Here is a 23,358-nt window from a genome sequence, read left to right on the forward strand (position 1 = left end):
AAAGGTATTTTTTATGTAAAGCCACACAATAGTCCCAACTTCTCCTAACAGACTGGAGCCAGTGAGACAATGGCATCCCCAATTCGGGTGTATTGTGAGGTTGTGTGTAGCGTGGAGGAGATAGGTAATAGGATGGTGGGAAATTACCTAGCTATTAAGATCTGGTCACCCAACACGGCCAAAGCCATTTCAAGCAACGTTTTAATTCTGAAAGTTGGTTTTACACCAGGGCGATACTGAGAATATCTTCTACTCTGGAATGTGCCGCAAATAAAATATATATTATTTTAAATGAGTAATTAGTGAAATAACACAAATTAATCATACTAACCCATCGACCACAGAGGCCAATTTGTTAGTAACCAAAGAAAACTCCTTCGTAGCAGTAACTGCTGTAGGTATATAATTATGCGAAACATGTTAAATTCAATTATTGAAGACAATATTAGCGATTCCTAAACGAAAATTTGAAACAGAAAAATCAGAAAAAGACACGGTCACATTTAGGACTTGAACCCAGGATCCCTGTGACCGATGTGACCTTTTCTTTTTCAGGAATCGCTTATTAATAAATTAAATATTACAATTTGAGGTATTACTCATTAAGTTATTCCAAAAATGAAATAAAACGTGTTAAATTCGTCGGTAGAAGTAATTTTTTTATTTATTTTTTAATTTTGCGGAACAGAGCGGTGTGTGCAATATTCTCTCTGCCATATAAAGAAAAATAATACAACATAAGAACATAAACAGAAAGAAATTACATAATTTATAAAATGACATGACATAGTGATACAATCGATCATCGAATATGAAATAATAGCATGGGGTGGTGCAACGCTCCTGACCTTAGATTCATTATCACATATGCAAAAAGAAATCATGAAAGTTATCCTGAAAGTCGCTTTAAAAACAAGCACTGAAGATATCTTTAACAAACTTCAGGTACTAGATGTTCGACAAATTTAGTACAAAACAATCTGAACTCACCTCTTCAAAAACAAATCAACTACAAATCAAAGATGAGTTGGACTCAGTGTATGGAGACTCTACACCATCATTTACCACAGTGAAATTTTGGGCAGCTAAATTTTAACGTGACCGTAGGAGCTTGGGAGACGATATGAACGTTCGGGACGTCCGAAAACTGCAACTACTGACGATAACATTGCTAAACTTCACCAAATAGTGTTAGACGAGCGCTGAATCAAAATGAGAGAGATAGCAGAGGTTATGAAAAGCTCCAAAGAACGTGTCTGTCACATATTAAATCAAGATTTAGAAATGAGAAAGCTGTCCGCGCGTTGGGTACCGCGTTTGCTCACGTTAGACCAAAAAGTGTTCGAACAGACATTTCCAACGCTCTGTTGGCGCAGTTTAGGCGCAATTAATCCGAGTTTTGGCGCCGATTAATTACTGTAGATGAAACTTGGATACACCATTACACGCCCGAAACAAAAATACAGCCAAAACAGTGGACTGCAAAGGGGGAACCGGCTGCAAAAAAAGCAAAAACTGTTTTCTCGGCTGGGAAAGTGATTGAAAGTGAAAGTGACTGTTGGGATAGTCATGGAGTTATCATTGATTATCTTCAAAAAGGAAAAACTATAACAGGAGCATATTACTTGACAAGCTCAAGGCAGAAATTGCGGAAAACGGCCACATTTGCAGAAAAAGAAAATCCTGTTTCACCAAGACAACGCGACGTCTCACACCTCAGCGGTTGCCATGGCAAAAATCCACGAATTACGGGTTGACTGCTTGACCATCCGCCTTACTCACCAGATCTAGCCCCAACCGACTTCTTTTTGTTTCCTAGTCTAAAAACTGCGCTCGGAGGACAGAGATTTTCGTCAAATGAGGAGGCAATCACCTTTATGAACAAGTATTTTGCAGAGATAAACGCCGAGTACTATTTGGATGGGTTAGAGAAATGGGAGCATCGCTGGGAGAAGAGTGTAGAGTTACAAGGAGACTATGTAGAAAAATAAATAATAAACTTAGGAAACAAAACCTCGTTTCATTGTTAGGTCGGAAACTTTTCAGACCACCCTCGTAAATACTTAATTTATATAGGTGTTTCCAGCAAATAATTATTTCATAATAATATGTTATCCTTTGTGCTATGCATAAAAAATCTTGTTACTTGTTGAGGCAGTTTAATCTTCCTTTTACATTGTCCTTGCATTATTTCCATCCCATTTTTACCTACAAGTACATATCATTATCTGACTATACCCACGTGTGTGTGTGACATTTTACAACAATAAAAGTGACTGTAAAACCAGTATTATTATGGAGCCTGTTCAATGAATATCTATGGTTCAATGCTGTTATTCATATCGACTCAGGGTAGAAGGCCTGTGCAGTGAACATATTTGGTTCCCTCAGTGTGTTTCGTATCCAACCAGGATGTTATGAAAGCTTGTGTGTGAATTCATATCTCCTGTGAGTGAAATCATACCATAATCATCTTAGAACATCAAAGAGGTAAGTCGGATTCCTTCCTTACTCCATGTTCATCATCTCCAACCATAGTTATGTCAACTTCTAAGTTCTTCTCTCGATTCGCCTATTGCGATCACATTACTTAAACATTAATTTATCATTAAAAAACCAAACTATTTATTCATGTTCATATTGCGTGTGTACGGGGGAAAACAAATAATACGTTTTAATAATAAATATTTTAAAGAACAACTTGCAAAAAGTAGGTTTTCATAAAATAATTAAATTAACGCCATCTACGGACGCGTAAACTATAACGTACGTTACGTTTACCCTAATAGTGTTAGCTCAGAATGCTAAAAGGATTGTCTGGATAGCATTAGGACAAATTTACACGTCACAAAGGAAATCGCACCTTTTTTAGTTAGTGGTCAAGCTGTACGTAGTTTGACAGAGAATAATTAAATGTAATAATAATATTCAAAGACTTCGGTTTCCATCGAAATCTGAAATCCTATTTGATACATTGCCCCGCTAACAAGATTAGCAAGTAAATACGTAAGGTAACTGCTGACAATATAATTATGCAGACACAAAGCTTGCCTCAGGTTGCATACTGCATTATAAGCCGCAAAGGAAATTATTGGAAGGGTTGCAGACGTAATAAACATATTCAATGTAATCCTCTTTGGACGAGAAATATCTGTTTAGTCTACCGGAGTGTTGGCGTTTAGCTTGATTCGAAATAGTACATAATTGTAAGTTTTCAGTTTTTGCCATTGTCGGCTTTATTATTCTTGGCTACTCCGAGTGGCCTCTTTTTATTCTGTAACAGGGCTGGCTTGGAAATTGAAAATGAATAAATTGGTCCTCCGGTTGAAAAGGTTGCTCTTGAGAATTATTGGCACGGGAATATTGTAAACTTCAGAGAGAGAGGGGGAGAGAAGTGATAGCAAAAAGACACGTTAAAAAAACCTCAAAAGATGCATGCTAAAATATCATAAGAACAACATTTAAAACTCACCACGGTAAGTGGAAACTCGGGGGTATTTTTAGAGCATCATCACTGCGGTAGCTTTTGGAACAGGTGCGAAGAATGTACAGACACACAGACAATCATTTTGAACATTAGATAAACTTGGCAGCGAGATGACGAAAAGGATCATTAACCGATAAGATCGTTTCACTCATCTCACGAACGTGCAAAGAGCATATATTTACGACCTGATATTATATTCACTACTACTTCATCGTTTTTAGCAATTTAAAGTTGAATACTTCAATGAATATAATATTATTCATTTATTTACGCCCTTAGGGCTTTTACATAAAACATGTCTTAATACATTACATTAGTGCATTAAAATTAACATAGTAATATAGTACCATATTATGAATACGAACCAACTTCATTTTTAGAAAATGAATTTTATAAAATATATTATGATAAAACTATACTAACAGATCGAACGATTAGTCATAATAGACCCGATATAGGTTTAGAGGACAAAATTTAAAAAAAAACTTATATCATTGACGTCGCTTTTCCAAATTCCTGTAATATTCAAAAATCTGGTAGTGAAAAAATAAGAAATTACACAGATTTAGAAAATAAGATAAAAAGAATTTGGCATTCTCAGACTATACAAATATTACCATTTGTTATTTCGGCTGGTGGCATTTTACCTAGCTCTCTCATTTAAAATTTAGGCGTATTAGATCTGTCAAAGAATTTATACATAAAAATGCAAAAATCAGTCTTTTAAATACATGTAGAATTACTTATATCCCTCAATATAAGATTTTTTAAATATTTATATTGAGGGATCAGTAGGATTTATAGGTCCAATTAGAAGTTCTACCGAGCCGAACCCTCTGATATGAAAATATCTGGAGTCGGTGAATTATTTTCCCATTTGATCTCTGGTCAGTTGACGTGTTGTTATTTGTATTTTTTTATGCTTATATAATGCACTTGCGTAATGTGGATCGACTAGATGATCTTTTGTGGAGAAGTGTGTGGAAGGGTTTAGTTTTTCCTGTGGGGAAAATTTAACAGGGACATAAATTCGGAAAAATAATAATAAAATATATATATATATTCTCAGCTCCGTGCACGGATATGCAATTAAAATAAAAATAAGATAGGTACAAAAAATCCACGTAATACTCATAAGTACAACAAATTCCAAGAAGAGAGAATAGAAAATCGCTATCTATCTGCCTAGAGTAAAAGTAACGCATTTGGTAAAAATGAACATAAAAAAGTAAGTTACGATTATATATCTATCATGCTAAGCATAAAGAGTACAAGTCGAGAACAACAGATTTTCAGGTGAGCGATTTCATTGGGAGATCAAGTAACAAATACCTATTCTCAATTAAAATAAATTTTTGCTATAAGATTTTTTTACCGCGTGAAGTTATTGCCCCAGAGATTAAAAATAACAAATAATAAATTTTGTCTTATACTCTTTACACCATCTAGCATGATAGATATATTAGATGTGGAAAAAATGTTAGCAATTTTTGATTTAAATTTTAGCATGAAATAAGAGGAGGTAAATAATGAAGGATATTGTTGAAAATATATAAATAAGACTATACATAAATGAAAATGTTCAAAGATTTATACAAAATACAAAGGCAATTTTCAATGCGCACGAATATATTACCAAACATTATACGAACATAAAATCACTAAAGAAAATAAATAAAATATTCAAGATATTATATTCTTATATTTTAATAATTATTTACATATTCGTAATACAAGAAAGATCGTTGTCTACTGTGCTAAAAAAACATTAACCGGTGTTATTTTTCTTTTTCATGTTTGTATTTTACAATATATTATGTCCTACAAAGAAAATTTTTTCATTGTTTATTAGGAGTATTTAAGAAGCAATAACAAGTGTTAAATAATCATAGAACAAAAATAAGAGTGAAGTCATCAATTCATTTTCAAAATGTTTTCATCGTGCTTTGAGTATTGAATACACAAATAAATAATTACATTCAATCATAAAGTAGGGAAGAAAAAAAAATAATACACAGTAAATTCATTGTGAACACAAAACACCCAACACCCAGTTTGATAATATATAAAAATCCACGAATTAAAGTTATAATGAGTTTTCGTACTTTGTTTGAGAAGCTAGATTTTAATATACAAACAGAAATTATAATTCACCTATATTCGGATATAAATTAAAAGTAAAAGAGTCTAAAAATAGAATAACTCACACGATTATATATATTGAATTTATATATATATATATATATATACATATGTGATTATATGTAAAATAAAAAATAAAATAAAATAAGGACCTCCGTGGTAGACGGGTACTAGCAATCCGGAGGTCGCGAGTTCAAACCCCGGCGTGCGCAAGTAAATTTTATTTTATTGATTTGTGTTATTTAATAATTAAAAATAATATAAGGATATTTACGGCACATTCTGGAGTGGAAGAAGTAACTAGTATGAAAGATGAAAGACCACAATTCAGAATAAAAACGTTGCATGAAATGGCTTTGGCCGGGTTTGGTGACCAAATCTGAATAGCCAGGTACTCTTCTCCATCTCCTTCTCCCCAGCACCTTCAACCTCACAACATACCCCAACTGGGGATGCCATAGTCTCACTGGCTCCAGATGTCACGGATTCACATAAAAAATTTGTAAATTTTGTTCCCAACATTCTTTGTTGAAAAGCACATGTTACATAAAAAAAAAATTAAAATCCTTTCCCGATGTTGATGAAAATCTGCTTTGAAACTCATAAACTACCCAATTTCCCCTATTGCTTAAATATTTTAACCATTTAAAATGTCTGTAACGATTATAGTATGAGTAATGTGTGTGAATTCAAATGCAGGCTGCGGAAGCGGCCTGTTAGCGAAGTTGCAATAAAACGCACGTGAAAAGCGCAACAGGATGTCGGAACACGTGCGCAATGGAGACGTGCGCAGCGCTGCTAGCCAGCTTCCGGTCCCGACGGCTGCCCATTCAAACGACTGATGGAGTGCGCAATTACAATGCGCAGAGGTCAATATAAAATAAATAGCATAAATATAAAATGATTAGCAATAACTATAAAATTAAAGTACAATTCGCGCCTCTAAGACAAAAAAAAATCTAAAACCTCTAAAGCGAGTAACTTTGCAATGAGAATCAACATCAACAATGGTGGCGGACAATCTACACCTCCTATATAAATGCCATGACACTGACAATTAAGATGGTGGTCAGTTCACACGTAATTTCTAACATGGTAGAGGTTTGTTTATATTGTAGCTATAACTCTACGATTCAAGTCCATATCTCTGATAACATAGCAGCTGAATGTGAAGAAAACAAACAAACAAAAAAATTATAAATTATAAACTTTATTTCAGGCATTGTTATTATAAAAAAAAATCCAACTAAATCGTTACTTTTAACCAGACATTGCCTGATGGTGACTTCCACTACAAAAATTGCCCCGATTAACCAGAGGGGGAGATTCCGGCTCTACATAAGGATAATGAATTGTCCTTAACCTCTAGAATTTTGCGTTAACTGCGATTCTAGTTCTCTCGGATGACAGCACAATAAATTATTACCCTGAACCTTAAAATAAACGACTTTTGCGATCTTTTTCTCTCAGATGACAGTGGAAAAGGGTGTTAATTTTAAGGTTAAGGAAAAATCCTTATCCTTAAGTAGAACCTGAATCATCCCTCAGGCTCTTTCAATCCACACGGTCTTCCGCCCATGTAAGGAGCTCCGCGGACACTAACCAACGTTCCTGACGCCTGTGATATTTGAACCTGTTTACCGTGGTGAGCCCAAAGCATCATGATCTTCATTTCTGTCTTGCCAAACACTATTATATGAGCTTGGCAGGTTTGAATTCTCAATATAACGAGGAACAGGTAGAAAGTATCTCATGATACGTTGTGGGCAAACAGTTGATTGACAGCCTATTTTGGATGCTTAGGTCTTACAGAATGGATAGATTAGTACGCCTGGTTATCCGCGAAATCCTGAGTACTCCAGCACCACATGGCAAGGTGTGTCTATTAGATTTCTCACTTATTGCCCACTGTGGAGATATTCTTCAATGTAAGAAATGACAGCGTTCCTTGCACATCGAGTTGCGGATTAAGCCATCGAAGACGTACTTCAGCATTTCCATTCGAGGTCTTTAACACAATAAATAATTCAGTACGTCATCGTCAGTGCGCGCTTACGACACCGATGCAATACCCAATAGCGAAAACCGAACAGGAGACACGGCGTTCAGCGAGTTCACAGCCGAGTGACTGTGACCGTTGCGCAACCGCGGAGGTGATTCGGTAATGTTCAGTCACCGAACGAATAAACCAATAGAAGTGTGTTGTGGGCGTGTCCGTGTGCCAGATTTATCCCTATGGTGAAATTGATCAAATCTCATCTCATCTTCTTCCATTTATCTAATTCGTGTCGGGGACGCATTGCTTCGACAAGGCGCCTCCAGACTTCCCTGTGCTGAGCTACTTCTTAGTTCATTCTTCCTCGCATATTATTCGGAATCGCTTTAATCAAAAATTTAAAAATATTGATTATCTTCTGTTAACAGGTAATGAGCAAAGCTCGAAACAGAAAGCGCTGCTGTGGTTGGATATCATTTGCATGGTATGATACCTATGTGATACGTTTTAAAAGATAATGATAATAATTTTAATCGAGACATTCTATGTAATTTGTAATTTTACGCTTTGTTTAAAAAAATACTGATATTGTTGCAATAGAGAATGTGCAAATGATTGCTGCAGACACATTAGTCTAGGGACATTTATATTTGTATGTGAATTTATTTTATACTAACCACAAGAAAATACTTTAAATGTCCTGTTTGTGTCTCAAATAAAAATATTCAAAGTCATTAAAAAAAATGCTCGACACATATGGTGGTTGGGTTAGGTTAGGTTAGGAGTTTTAGAAAAATGAATTAAGAAATATAAATGTAAAACTAATTGGGGGAAAAGTAAAACTTGTTTTGTTTATAACCTCAGCCGATTTGTGATTGTTTTCTACGAACGTTATAATATAGCAATTTTCAGACCATTTTCAAAGATCCAAAATGTTAAAAAGTGACGTAAACTCAATTTTTGAAAAATTTATTATTTATATTGCTATTAAAATAGCGTTTTGCTTAAATTTGATGGTACTGACGATTTCAGAGGCATTTCTAAATAGTATAAAATAAAGTCGCTATCCGCGTCTGTCTGCATGTGTTATTTTATCCGAATATTATTATTAAAACATTGAGATATAAAACCGTCGCCATTACATAGGAATAATGGTTCCATGATAACTAAACACAGTGACTATTCAACACACTTTTGAAAAGTGATAAAGTAAAGTTATTAGAAACGATGAAAAAAAATTTTTTTTAACCTAACCTAACCTACATAACCCAGTTAATAAAGTTGTATACAGTTGTACAGTTATCATTGTGATGATTTATCCGTTTACCAGGAATAATAGCTGGCATGATATCGGACTCCACCAGCGCCAACGGCTGATTCGGGCGTTTCTGATAACGTGTCATTCATTCCCTTGGCTCGTCTGATGCCCATTAGTCAAAATAGCTGATGTAAATAGGCGATACGATGTTTCTTCCGGATAGGTTACAAATCACACTTCTAGGGATTTTCTGTTCAGTGTGTTCAGTGTTCACGGACAAATTGGTGGAAAGTGGCGCGCAAGGACGCCAGTTATAGAAATGATTGAGGTTGATTTCCGGCTGCAATCGGAAACCAACACACAATTGTACTTATTATTTATGTAGGCGTTGTCACTTTCACCATTTTCAGTCATCATCTTTAGAGGAATATATTCGTACAAGCCAAAACTAACTTTATTCTTAGTGTGTCTTATACCTTATCGAAGAATTATATCCGTCCAAATATATATGTTCAAATCAATAAATTAAAATCTTGTTTAAATGCCACAATACCAGGACTGAGCATTTTAAACACTCGCTTGTACCTAGAGTACAAGTTAGTAATATATACGTAGATGTTGCGAATCTATTTAACTGTACTGAAGATAAGTACAAGAAGACTACCCTATCATATATTTTCAATCAATATTAATTTTACTTAAGTCATCTACCTATACTTGTATATTATATATCGTATGTACTAGTATATCCAATTTTAGTATCTATCCTTCTAGAGCTTGTATTAATTTTGATGTATATTTTTTTCATTTTTAATCGGTATGATTGCTTTTGCCAGCTTGCAAATAAGTACAATAATGGTACCTATGTACCTCTACATATTACATAGAAGGCTACCTCTAATACTTTAATATATCGAGGAAAATTAATTGCAAGTAAGTACGACGTATTAACGAAGTACCTACGAGCATGGAATAATTACACATACAAGGGTCGACACAATAATATCACGGAAAAGAATATAAATGATTAATGAATATGCACTAATGCTCCATGATGCAAGAACACCTCAAGAGATTCATGATTAATAGATCGGGTTCATCGTGATTAATAGATCGGGTTCATGATCAATACCTACCAATCAACTCGACACTGCATTACTCTCAATAAAAATATATAACAAATTAATATAAGCAATAACTACTCTGAAACTACGCCAGAAATACCCATGTAAATTGAAAATCTCCCGAGAAAAAATAAATTCTGCCGACGGGAATTGAACCCCTTCAATTGAATAATTTGTTATCCTTTGTGCTATTGCTCAATTATAATTATCATATGCTAACCTTGTCTTTTAAACATTAGTTTATCATTAAAAATAATAATATTTTATTTTTAAATAACTTAATGAGTAAAACATCAAATTTTAATATTTAATTATTGAAGACAATATTAGCGAATATAGCCAATAAAAATGTGCGGTGAGATAATGAAGATAATGTTGGTAGTTCTCATTCGAAGTATGATACAGTTAAATATCACCGAAGGAGATAGGGTCCCATTAGCTCAGTTGGTAGAGAGGTGCCCCGGCAAGGCAAGGTTCCTGGGTTCAAGTCTTAGATGTGACCGTATCTTTTTATGTGTTAAATTTTCGTTTTAGAATCCCTATATTGTCTTCAATAATTAAATAATAATAATTGACAAGTCAAAATATTTCACCAATAAATGTAGATATATTTGTCTCGACGCCATCTAGTGGGAGTAGTCAAACATTCTAACAGAGCCTTTCCTAAAAAAATAAAGTTGGTTGTTTAGCCGACGTAGTTTAATGGTAAGAGCAGCTGACCGGCAATCAGAAGGCTGCGGGATCAATTCCCGTCGGCAGCATTTATTTTTTCTCGGGAGATTTTTTTCAATTTGTATGGGTATTTCAGGCGAATAGTTATTGCTTATATTAATTGGTTATTATTTTGTGATATGCATGAAAACCTTGTCTTATAAACATTAGTTTATCATTAAAAATAAAAAAAAATGTGTAATTTACTAAGTGCTCTATTCTTAGCGGTTACAAAAAATCCAGAACGTGGACTCATTCCAACAAATGGAAAATGACTCAACATTACTTTTCTTTGTAATCCAGCGACAGAAAGTTTTAATAAAATTTTAATTTAAAATTCTCAAAACAAACATTAAATTTATATCGCCAACTTTCAGTTTATGGACAGAAGCCAAAGTAACTAAGACGGGAAGGGCTGAAACGGTGGAAGTAATTAAAAAATATAATAAATGCAGCATGTTTTAATAAGATAGCATATAGTTTTTCACTAGTTATAATTTTAGGATTTGTAAATCTTAAAATATTTGCCTCAGGATTCAAAGAAGAAATTTACCTAACCAACGTTAGTAAACTAGAGCAATAATTACGATATCTGTCCAATGACATTATAAAAATACAATACACCTTTTGTTCATACTAATTGAAAATAAAATGACAGTCATTCAATAAATATGCATATAAATGGGCCGTTAAAGTATGTCCACTGGACCTAGTTCAGTGAAAGCACGCGCATTGTTTCAGTAACGTATCTTCACTCTCTCAATTCATTTGCATCTGTCAAACATTTGAACACAATAAATACATATTTCGAATAACGAATTATCATTGATTAAAAAAATAATTTTGCTACCTATTTTAACGCTTGATATATTCAAAAAGGTTCCAATTTTGTAAATTAAAAGTTCATTTAACTTAAATAATGTTATGCATCACGCAGGAATATTTATCATTACTTACCCATACACAAACAAACGAAATTATATGTGCAATTTAATAAGGAATTAGGAAAGAGTGGTAGATAGAATAAGTATCTCTCTAGCGATAGATCACCATTGAGAATGGAAACTTTGCATGAAATAGCCATATTCCCTGCACAAATACCATTCGGCCTCACAACATACCTCAATTATTGGGGATGCAATAGTCCCACTGGCTCCGGATAGCTGGGATTGTTTTGTTTGTTTAAATTAGTTCCACACAGGAGGCCCTCAGGAAAATAATTTACCTCCTTTGGGGATGATGTGTGCCGCGTGGAGGGCATTTTTAAGGAAGGAGAGATTCTGGTTAGGAAAAAGGTATGAACGGTGGGTAGAATTATGGAGTTTAGTGTCTCCAGGAGAGACGGAATTGAATTCAACCCTCCCAATCATATCGAGAGTCCGGCTGTAGAGGTCAAAGACACTCCCTCGACCAGTCTCTCCCGATCCGGCCTGCCACGCAATAGGTGGGCAGACACATAAAAACCTCATGTGATCTAGGAGGTTTTGGGTACATCCGCCGCCAAGATCTGAACAAACCTAACCACATGAACACGGGCATCTCTGCTAAGTCACCAAATGTAACGAAACACTCAACAGATGTGTTGGATATTCAATTAATGATTCCCGAGGCGGCGGCACCCATACGTTGGGACTTTTGTGCGGTATTCACACAAAAGAAAGATAATTGTAAAACTTAGAATAGCAAAATGTACTTATAAATGAATAATCCTTTCTTGTTAATGATTTAAAGTTACGTCATTCCTTACAAAATCCGACTAGCATAACTTAACCCATTTAAATATAACTCGGTGACAGAAGAGTGCGGAAAAAAGTGCGCTCGTGTTGACCTGATTCCAGTACACACCTCGGTAATCACCTGAAAACATTATTCAATCATTTTCACCTCTGAGAACACATAATAAACGGATTGAATTAGCTGAATAAAGCGCAAAAAGGTATCAATTTATATATTACTAGCGCAGATCCGTGAAAAATCAGGGGATATTATTATAAATTGTAGGTATTTTCAACAAAAAAATTTGTTTAGCCTTTCAAAAGAATACATTTTCTTTCTGAATAATTACGACATTTTTCCAATACACGTTATGTTCATACTAACCGAACAAAAAACGTAGCACCGCTTAAGAAAAGGTTAGTGATTCAAAGAATATGATTGTGTACTAATGAAATAGCTACGTACGGCCAGCTAAAGTATGTCCACTGGACATAGTTCAGTGAAACCGCGTGCGTTGTCTCAGTGACTTATCTTTACTCCATTAATTAATCTAAGCATCTGTCAAACATTTGAACAAAATAGATACACATTTAATAAACTTCACTACCTTAAATAATTTAGCGAATTAGAATGACGATGGCATCTCACTATATTATATCATATATTATTGTATAAAAAAACAACAATCTCTTCACTTTATATGTTTTTATGAATTTTTTTCTTCTATTTACATATGTATGTTAAGTTTTTATTTTTTTCCCTTTACACACGAGTTTTAGACTCTTGTAAAGATAAACATGTTATTTTTTATTTGAAATATGTTCTTATTATGTAAATTTAAATAATTATACTGTATTTTATAAAATAAATAAAAATTGTTTAAAAAAAAAAAAAAATAAAGAATTATTTATAAATAAAATAATGTTGGTACCTAATTTATCGCTTTTATGATTTATACTTAATCAGTTCCAATTTTGTAAGGGTCATTGAACTAGAAAAATTTTAAGCATTACGTAGGAATACAATTTTACCGACAACCGACATTAGTATGTTTAATTAATGATGCTTACAAATTAATAAGCATGCTCAGCACTCACACAGATGCATTGCTTGCATACAGCATTAAAACCCTGTTATTCGATATCAGAAAAGAAATTTCCAGTCAAATTTTAAATGGTAATAATGTATATAAAAGATTTTTTTAGAGATAAAAATCTAGCTTTTCTATTTTAATGGGGTGGGTAATTGTAATGAAATTCATTTTTTTCAAATTTTCTCAGGATTGCGATCGAGTCATCAATAATTTCTACCAAAAACTAAATGGTTAAAACAAAATAATATATCAAAGCTATGTACGTAAGTAGAAGTAGGTAAGAAATGAAATCGTAAGTTTCCTAAAGATAAATTATCAATACTTGGGTTTCTTTCCACGATAATTCATTATATAACAGCTTGGAAAAATGGATTATTACTAAAGAAAAATGTTCTATATTGCATGTCACGCGTTCGAAAGGCTCAAAAAGGCAATCAATTGATTCAATCGATAATTCGATAAAACAGAATAATAAAATTAAGGCTAGGTTAGTTTAATTTATTTGAGTTTGATGTAATTTTTCTTCTTTAAAAAAATATATGTTGTTCAACGGATTATTCATCCAGTTATAGTACAAGATTTTTTTATTTTGACATACTTAATATTTGGGAAGATAAATTTTACAAAAAAAATTATGGTTATTTGAAGAGAAATTAAATATATTTACTGCTTCAGAAGTATCATTCAAAATGTCATATTGTGCTTTGCCAGAAGTAATTTGATTAGAAATGTTAGGTTAGGTTTGTATACAGAGGCGTGGATGTAGGGATCCATTTGATATTGTGAAAAATGCCCATATATTATTATCTATATCAATTTGTAGGTCATGAGTCCACGACCCAAAATAATATTATGTTAATATCGTAAATTGGAAAACTACACAATCCATGTACTTACGGCAAATTCTTTTAAAGAGATTACGGTTTAATGTAGTTGTGCACAACATAAAAGTCAATAAAATAAGAAACGCCCGTCCGCAGTTATCCAAAGATAAGGGTGCGAAGCTAAGAGGATGGTGGTTCTGTGGTGCGAAGCGACGCGACGTTCATCAATTTTGAAATTTAGACTTGATACTATTTGACAATGATCTTTTACTTTTTTGTTTTGTTTCATTCTTCAGCTTCATTCTACATCGATAACAACATAAAGAATTATTCCAAACCTTTCCCGAACTTTCCAATTGAAAAACAACCATTGTTACACGACAAGCGTGTTAAATAAAAAAAACCGACATATGTTTATGTCACCATCTCTTTAAAACATATAATATTCATCGTTCTGTCTCTCACGGCGATGACCTAAGCGTCCCTAAGCTTTCTTAGATGCCTAATTTTTACTTAGACGAAAGACAGTGCCATCTCGATTATTCTATGGCGCGCATAGGGACAGAAGATGCCAAAGCCGGGGACATTATTTAAATTGGCCCAGAGAATCGTATGCATTTGCGAATGAAAGCTCCTATTAGAGACAATAGATGTCACTACTCGTCACTCGCTGCCGCCGCTCACAGCCCTGCTATTTCACGGTACATTTTAAATAAATTAAGAATGAGACCAGTTGTTTTTATGCACATAATTTAAATTATTGTTGTCTTATAATTTTAGGAGATTAAACACCGATTGACCTTAGGGAAGAACCGCCCCTGTTCGTATAGTAAAGGTGAGATGTGTATTTAAAAAAAAAAGTTTTTTTTTGTCGTGGAACATGTAACGGATTCAAACAGTACAAAACCGAGAAATTATTTGTAGAAAATACACTGAAAAAATTGTTTTATTTAATTCGTATTTTTCATAGTATTGAACAAATTCTTAATTTTACTGGAGGTTTTTCAATAGCACTACACGTTCCCAGGAAAAAACGAGGCCTTTGGAAAACAAGGCTACTCGAAAAGTAGGTCTGCCTGAAAATGGAGCGGCCTTTTACGGGTCACCGCCTATTTGTTTCTCGCGAAAAGACACCCACTCCTCCTGTTGCCAGTTACCAGTGACGCCGCCCTTTACAGCAGTATAAACCTACTTAGATAAATGGCGGAGTAGGAAGTTCCTTATGGTCCCCTTAGACGAAACCTTTTTTCGTACAGATTGTATTTACATGTGGTTTCAGTATGGAAAATAGTACTTGCTCTATTTTCACACAGATTTAACGTCGGTCAAAATTGTGTAACTAAATTTTGTAGCAATGTTGCGTATTTATTACTGATTTTCAACGTGTTACTCTCCGGTATTGTAATTTCGCGTGTATTTTTGATGAAACTTGTGATAGATACTTTAATATGATTTAAAAAATGATGTGAAAACTACACAAGAGTGCCAACTGCTCCGAACCGTTTGGAGCCGGCGAGACTATGTCATTCCCAATTGGGGTATGTTGTGCGGCTGAAGGTAGTTGTGAGGGGAAAGAGATGGAGAAGAGGAAGGTACCTGGCTATTCAGATCTGGTCAAGAACGGCGTAAGCCGTTTCTAGCTATTCAATTCAGTATGGTCGTCTTACGCCAAGGCGATACTAAGAGTTATTTTTACTCTGGAACGAGCCTAAAACATAGGTACTGTAATATCATTTTAAATTAATACATTGTGAAATAACACAAAATAATCAAATAAAATTCATATGAGCACGACGGGATTATTTTTTTTTACATTAGCTCCACACAGGAGGCCCTGAGGAAAATAATTCTTCTGAGGGCCTATGTCATCTTTGGGGATGCTGTGTGGGGGGTCTTTTTTAAGAAATGAAGGAGAGGAAGTTCTGGGAAGGAAAAAGGAATGAGGGGTGGGTAGGAATATGGGGGTCAGTGTGTCCAGAAGTAACAGACTTATGAATTCATCACTCCCACTGCGGTACAAGGCGATGGGTCAAGAAAGGCCTGCTGGAGAGGTCAAAAGATCTCCCTCAGCCACCTCCTCCGATATGACCCGCCACGTAGGCAGATGCATCCGCTGCCAAGAATCGGACAAACCTCACCTAATGAATCCGGACACCCCTGCTAAGTTACCAAACGTAGCGAACCACTTGAAGTGTCCTATGGCAGAGGTGTTGGTTATCCAATAAAGCGGCGGCGGTACCAATACCCGCCTCCCAAATTTAAAAGTAACTACGGCCCCTGCATATTATTTCTTCTTACGGTAATTATAAGTGCATTATCTATGTGAAATCGTAGGTATGAAAATAATGATAGATTTTCATTACAGGTCCCGATGTGGTTTCCTTACGGGAATTGGTGTGGAAATAAGTGTCGTGTAATGGCGGACCCGTTCCTTACGGGTCGGCCGCCAGCGAAATATCGCTGAATGCGAAATATCGCTGAATGCGAAAATATCCGGAAATGTCGTTGAGGCCGTTTTGAATGTCAAGAAATTTCGAAAACGATGATTATCAGATATTTCATAATAACTACAGAAGAAAATCCAAGAGATTCTGCGCCCTAATTTATTTATAATGACTAAATAACTGTAAAATCGCATTATTACAGAACAATAAGATGAGTAAAGGGTGGTGAGACGAAGCATGTACTGAAGATATATACGAAGGAACTATAGCGAGTAGCTACCGGTAATAATTATCGTAAATTTCATTTACTACCCACATTACTCTCTCAACTCCAGAACACTCGCGAATAGCCTGGCGGCCTTTGGGCATTTCTACATCGACCAGGCTCTGATTACACGTCTCTCTGTCCCTTAAAATCCTTGTTGACGTTATTATATAAAATGCAAATGGACCTCCGGATGTAAATTACTTAAGATTAATAAAAAACAGGACCCTCCCATGAAAATATTTTATGTAAAACGGTTTGTTTTTTTTTAAACGGTTTAAACTATAAAATTATTTATTAATTCATTTTCGGGAAATCGACAGTTTACATTTAATCAGTTTGTACATAAGTATTATATGGTAAAATAAAACCAATTATGGATTTCCTCCTTGTGACTTTAACAGAGACAGTATAATATGGAATAAGTTATTCAAATTTGCGAGAAAGGAATATGAATTTAAAAAAATATACAAAACAAATATACATAAATTCAAATAAACAATACAACAATAAACAGTGTATACCACGATATTTGCTCTACCGATAAAATCATAAAATCTATATTTAAAACCGTCATATTGAAAATTAAATGTATTGGAGGTGATTCCTTGGGTCACATTTAGTGTACAAACTTCAAACTTGGTTATAATTCATTAATTCTACAGCGATTACAAGTTTCTTAATTTTCGATCAAGTGACATTTGACAGTGACAGTTCAATCCAGTGTTTATCTGTGCTAAGAACTGTGACTGCTTATAGCAAAACTTTTACTGCCTATTACAAATAACATAAAATAACAGTGAAACATCATCAACATATCATACATCATCAACATGAATAATACCTGTCAAAAATGTTCCGAACCAACACTTTCAGACGAGTCTATTTTTGTGTGCGTAACCTGCAAGGAGACATTCCATCTGCAATGTGGAGGTGTGACGGAAAGTACCTACCGTCGCCTCTCTAAGGAGCGGCGTGCCCTCATAAAATGTAAACAATGCATTTGTGTCACACCGACTGTCAAACCCAGTGGCAGTTCACTTATTGATAGTGAACTACTCGCCAAACTACTCGAACAAAACACGCAAATTCTTGCCACTCTAGCGGGGATGAGCAAGCAATATGAAGACATTCTTCTTCGCGTCCACGAGCTTGAGGACACTAATAACAAGCTTGAGAAAAAGAACACCGGCCTCGAAGCAAGAATTGAAGTATTAGAAAACCAAATGGAGCAAATAGACAGGCTAAATAGGTCTAAAAACGCTGAAATCAGGGGGATCCCGGAAAATAATGGGGAAAACTTAAATAACCTCATATTCAATATCCAAAAAACTACTAATTCAAACGTGGAAATGAACAAGATTGACGCAGCTTACCGCATCTCCCAAAAAATACCTAAAGACCAATGTAGGCCCATAATCATATCATTTAAAACCAGTATTGACCGTGATGTTTTCCTGTCAGACATAAAAAAGTTCAACAAACAAGCTAACAATAGAGAAGAAAAACTCAACACCACCCTCGTCGGAATTGCAGGACCTCGCTCTCACATATACGTCTCGGAACACCTGACGTTTCGTGCGAAACACTTATGGTTCCTTGCACGTAAGGCTACACGGGAAAACTTATATAAATTCGCCTGGACCCGTGGAGGGCAAGTGTACGTCCGTAGAGATATTGGAACACCAGTCATTATTATCAATGACAAAAACAAACACATCTTATCTCACACACCCAATAACTTGTAAAAGAACTGTAACTATTGTATTTATGTTTATAAAATATTTTTTACTTTACTCAAAATTACTATTAATCTCAACCTATTATATGAAACAGAAGGGCACAGGTATATGGTTACAGGGGAATTTAAATTATTTAATTTGTATTTCTCTAGTTTTCTTTTATCTCTTTACCCAAACACTACATTTAGTTTTAGCATTAACCAATATAAATCTTGTACTATGTATCTTCAATTCATAGTTACACTATATGCCTGCTATAATTATGTAAAATACTTACAACAACTAAATCCCTATAACACCTATGTACTTTACATGCTTATGCTTATGTTTTATTTTCTCTATATACTTATATTTTATATGCTTTATATGCTTATGCTTTATATGCTCGTGATATATACTCGCAACAACTATATGCATACTCTGTATACTTATGCCAATGTTATGCATACTTTTCACGCTTATGTTAAATATCCGCAACAACCAAATCCATATATCACTGGTATACTTTATATGCTTATGTTTTATTTTCTTTATATGCTTATGTTTTTTAATCTCTTTAAGCTCATGTTTTATTTTCTCTTTATGCTTATATTTTATATTATTTATATGCTTATGTTATGTATTATTTATATGCTCATGTTATACATTCGCAACAGATATAAGTACACTTTATTCACTAATAGACACGATACCGATATAATTATAATAACGGAGCGTAATTCTTTTAATTTAATTCTTCATAGTTTTGGCAAGCTTATGGATGTATGTGCTATCAATTGCTCTAAAAGAATTAAAATTAATTTTAAATGGATGATTTTATAGCTAGCCAAATAGAAAATTTCTACAAAATCCATGAATACGAATGTGCAAGCACAGAGACATGTAATGAATTTTTCCCACACAAATTTAACGGTCTATTCATATTACACCAAAATATTCGTAGTATGTTTCAAAATTTTGATGAATTTATTATTAAAATCAATAATCTAATATTACAACCAGACTGTATAATATTAACAGAGACATTTACAAATGATGAGTCACCAGCCTTTCAACTTCCTAACTATACATACATCCCAACTAAAATAAATATCAATAAAAATAGTGGAATCGCAATATTCGTTCACACCAAATTCAGTATTATCACGACTTTAGAACACCCAATATTACTGACTAACTGTATTCAAATCGAAATTAAACTCGATAAATATATTTATCACATAATTGCCATTTACAGAACACACGAATCAAATATTTCACATTTTATAACTCAACTGAAAAATATATTACTACCGCTTAAAAATAAAACCTGTTTTATCGCGGGTGATTTTAATATTAACATTAACGAAAAATCAGAAAATATTTTCAAAAATGAGTTCCTAAATTGTATGACTGAATTAGATTTTAAATCATGCATAAACAAAAATACTAGAGAAATGCACGGACAAAAATCGTCTTGCTTAGATCATATTTGGATAAACATAAAATTACAAAACCTATATAAAATAAAAACAATGATTTGGCAAACGAATATTACTGACCACCACACTTGCTTATTATTGTATGATAATGAAATAAAATCACAAATTAAGGCTCCAATTACTATTAAAAAAACCACAAATATTGCCACTTTAGAGAAAAAATTGAAAGCAGAAACTTGGTGTACGATACTACAATCTAACGATGTCGAACAATGCTCAAATATGTTTGAAAAACAAATTATGGATCATATTGAAACCTCCACAACAGAGGTCTCATTATACACGAATTCAAAATTCAGACGTATAAAACCTTGGATCACTTGTGGCCTAATAAAATCTATCAGAGAAAAAGAAAGGCTATATAAAAATACAATTAAAAATCCACACGATGAAAATGCTAAGATAGTTCTCAAAAAATATAGAAATAAATTAACAGCTTTAATTAAAAAAAGTAAAGACGACTACTTTAAAAAAATAATCTCTACTTCAGAAAACAATCTAAAAGTTATTTGGAAAACGGTAAATTATGCAATTGAAAATAAGAAAAAAAATAATTCTATAAAATATTTAAAACATGAAAATAATATCATAGATGTATCCAAAGACCCAAAACTAACAGCAAACATTTTTAATTCTTACTTCTCTAAAGTAGGAAACAATCTCGCTGATAAAATCACTAAATCTGTACACACACCAAAAACTATAACAACTAATACCCAAAAACAAAATACACTATCCACTTTTAAAAAAACTACCGAAACTGAAATACAACTTGTAATAGAAAGCATGAAAGACGGATCCTCTCCAGGTTTTGACCACATTTCTGTGAAAATTCTTAAAGAAATGAAAATGTATCTACTGAAACCACTAAACCACCTTATCAATCTCAGTCTGACTAAAGGCATATTCCCAACAAATTATAAAAAATCTATAATATCCCCTATCTTTAAAACCGGCGACCCGCAAAATGTTTCAAATTATCGACCGATATCACTAATATCGAATATAGCAAAAATATTTGAAAAGATTGTGAAAAAAAGGGTTGTTGATTTTCTAGAAAACAATAAAATATTACATTCCAATCAATTCGGATTCTTAAAAACAAAAAGCACACAAGATGCAATAGCAAATGTAACATAATTTATATACTCTGCACTTGATGAAGGAAATAAATGCGCAGGAATATTCATAGACCTAAGAAAAGCATTCGATAGTATCTCACACGCAAAGCTTATCAAAAAACTGAAATTAAATAACATCAATGATAAAGCCGTCCAATGGATAGAAAGTTATTTGAACAATCGTGCACAATTTGTTAAAATAAATGACCAAACTAGCGACCAAGAAACATCAAATTTTGGTATCCCACAGGGCACCGTGCTTGGACCAATATTGTTCATTTTGTATGTAAACGACATATTTATTCAACCATTGCATGGCCAAATTATCTCTTACGCTGATGATACAGTCCTTATAATAAAAGAAAAAACTTGGGAAAAAATTAATCTAAAAGCTACAGAAGACATAAATAATCTAAAAATATGGTTTGACAATAACCTCTTGTCGTTAAATAGTGATAAAACATATGTCATTCCTTTCGAAATTAACACTAACATTGTACCTCCAAATCTTCAAATATTCTTACATAATCATTCTCTCGCACAACACGATACTAATCACTGCCAACAAAAATGTTCACTTCTGAAAATAGCGGATAAAATTACATATCTTGGAATAATCATAGATAAAAACCTAAAATGGAAAGAACACATCGACCATACAATAAAAAGAGTTAGGAAGTTAATTCATATATTCTTACGGATACGAAACTTTTTATCAACGAAAAACCTATACTCAATATACTACGCATTAGTACAGTCTATTCTTCAGTATGCCATTATCAGTTGGGGAGCAGCTTACAAAACTAATCTGACCCCCATAGAAATTGTTCAAAAACTAATAATAAAAATTATACTAAAAAAACCTCCAGACTTCCCAACTGACAGCATATTCGAAGAATTCAAAGTTCCAACATTTAAAAACTTATTTATAAAAAATTCAATTATACAAATTATAAAAGAAAAAGATAAATACGCATTTATAACTGAAAATCGTACTAGACTTAAACATGTATTTGTGTGCCCCAAATTAAACACTTCTTTTGCACAACACCATTATACTCACCAAGGAAAATTCTTTTTCAATAACCTACCAATAGAAATCAGAAGCATTAGGAACAAAATTCAATTGTTGAACTCCATCAAAAAGTATTTTAGAGAATGTCACACTAAAAATCTTACTTGTTTTTCTTCTTACTGAATACATATATGTTTACATATTTTAGTTAACGGGTCTGATTGCCATGTGTCTATATTACCTACACATACATATATATTGAAATACATGATTATAGTAAATAGTAATTATAATTATATGAAATGTATTAACTGTATTAACTGCATTGTATTATCTGTACACGTGACTTTATTTCTACATAATATGTGAAATGTTAACTCTTCTTCCATCCACAAGCTAAGGCTTTTAATGGAAGACCAGTAAAATTATAATATAAAAAATGTAACTAACTAAAAAAATAAAAAAAAATAAAAAAAACAAAAGATTATTTAAAACGAAAAATTTACAAAACAATACATTTATAGCCATGGAGAGAGGTTGTAGATATAAATCAAATCATAATAGAGATATAAACAATAGAGACATAAACATTATTCACAAACCATCAGAGAAATATTATTTTATGGACCTCTTGTATTTGGTAAGTTCGCAACTGAAAATATCAACCTTGGATAATATGCTATTGTAATTATTAAAATTAGCGGTATTGTAAAATTAGTGGTATTAGCAGCATATTTTATTTATCTAGACTACGAATTAGTAACTTTCCGAGGGATCACTCTAGAATCATTCAAGATTTTAGCAATACGTTCATCAGAAATAATTAAAATAAGTGACAGGGTAAGATGGATTTTCGGGGCCTTTTAGGGTCCGTCCATTATGCCGGGCCGCGCGATGAATAATGATTATACACGAACTCATCACTTATGTCGCTTAAAT

At 33.4% G+C, this 23,358-nt stretch overlaps 1 protein-coding gene across 1 annotated transcript in view; it reads right to left on the minus strand.

The window, feature by feature from the left end:
• Positions 1-23,358, minus strand: part of EcR (Ecdysone receptor) — a 690,636-nt gene that overhangs the window by 465,136 nt on the left and 202,142 nt on the right. The window lies entirely within an intron of this gene.

Source organism: Hesperophylax consimilis, chromosome 8 (assembly GCF_061612785.1).
Source record: "Hesperophylax consimilis isolate HC1 chromosome 8, BYU_Hcon_1.0, whole genome shotgun sequence".
Taxonomy (NCBI): domain Eukaryota; kingdom Metazoa; phylum Arthropoda; class Insecta; order Trichoptera; family Limnephilidae; genus Hesperophylax; species Hesperophylax consimilis.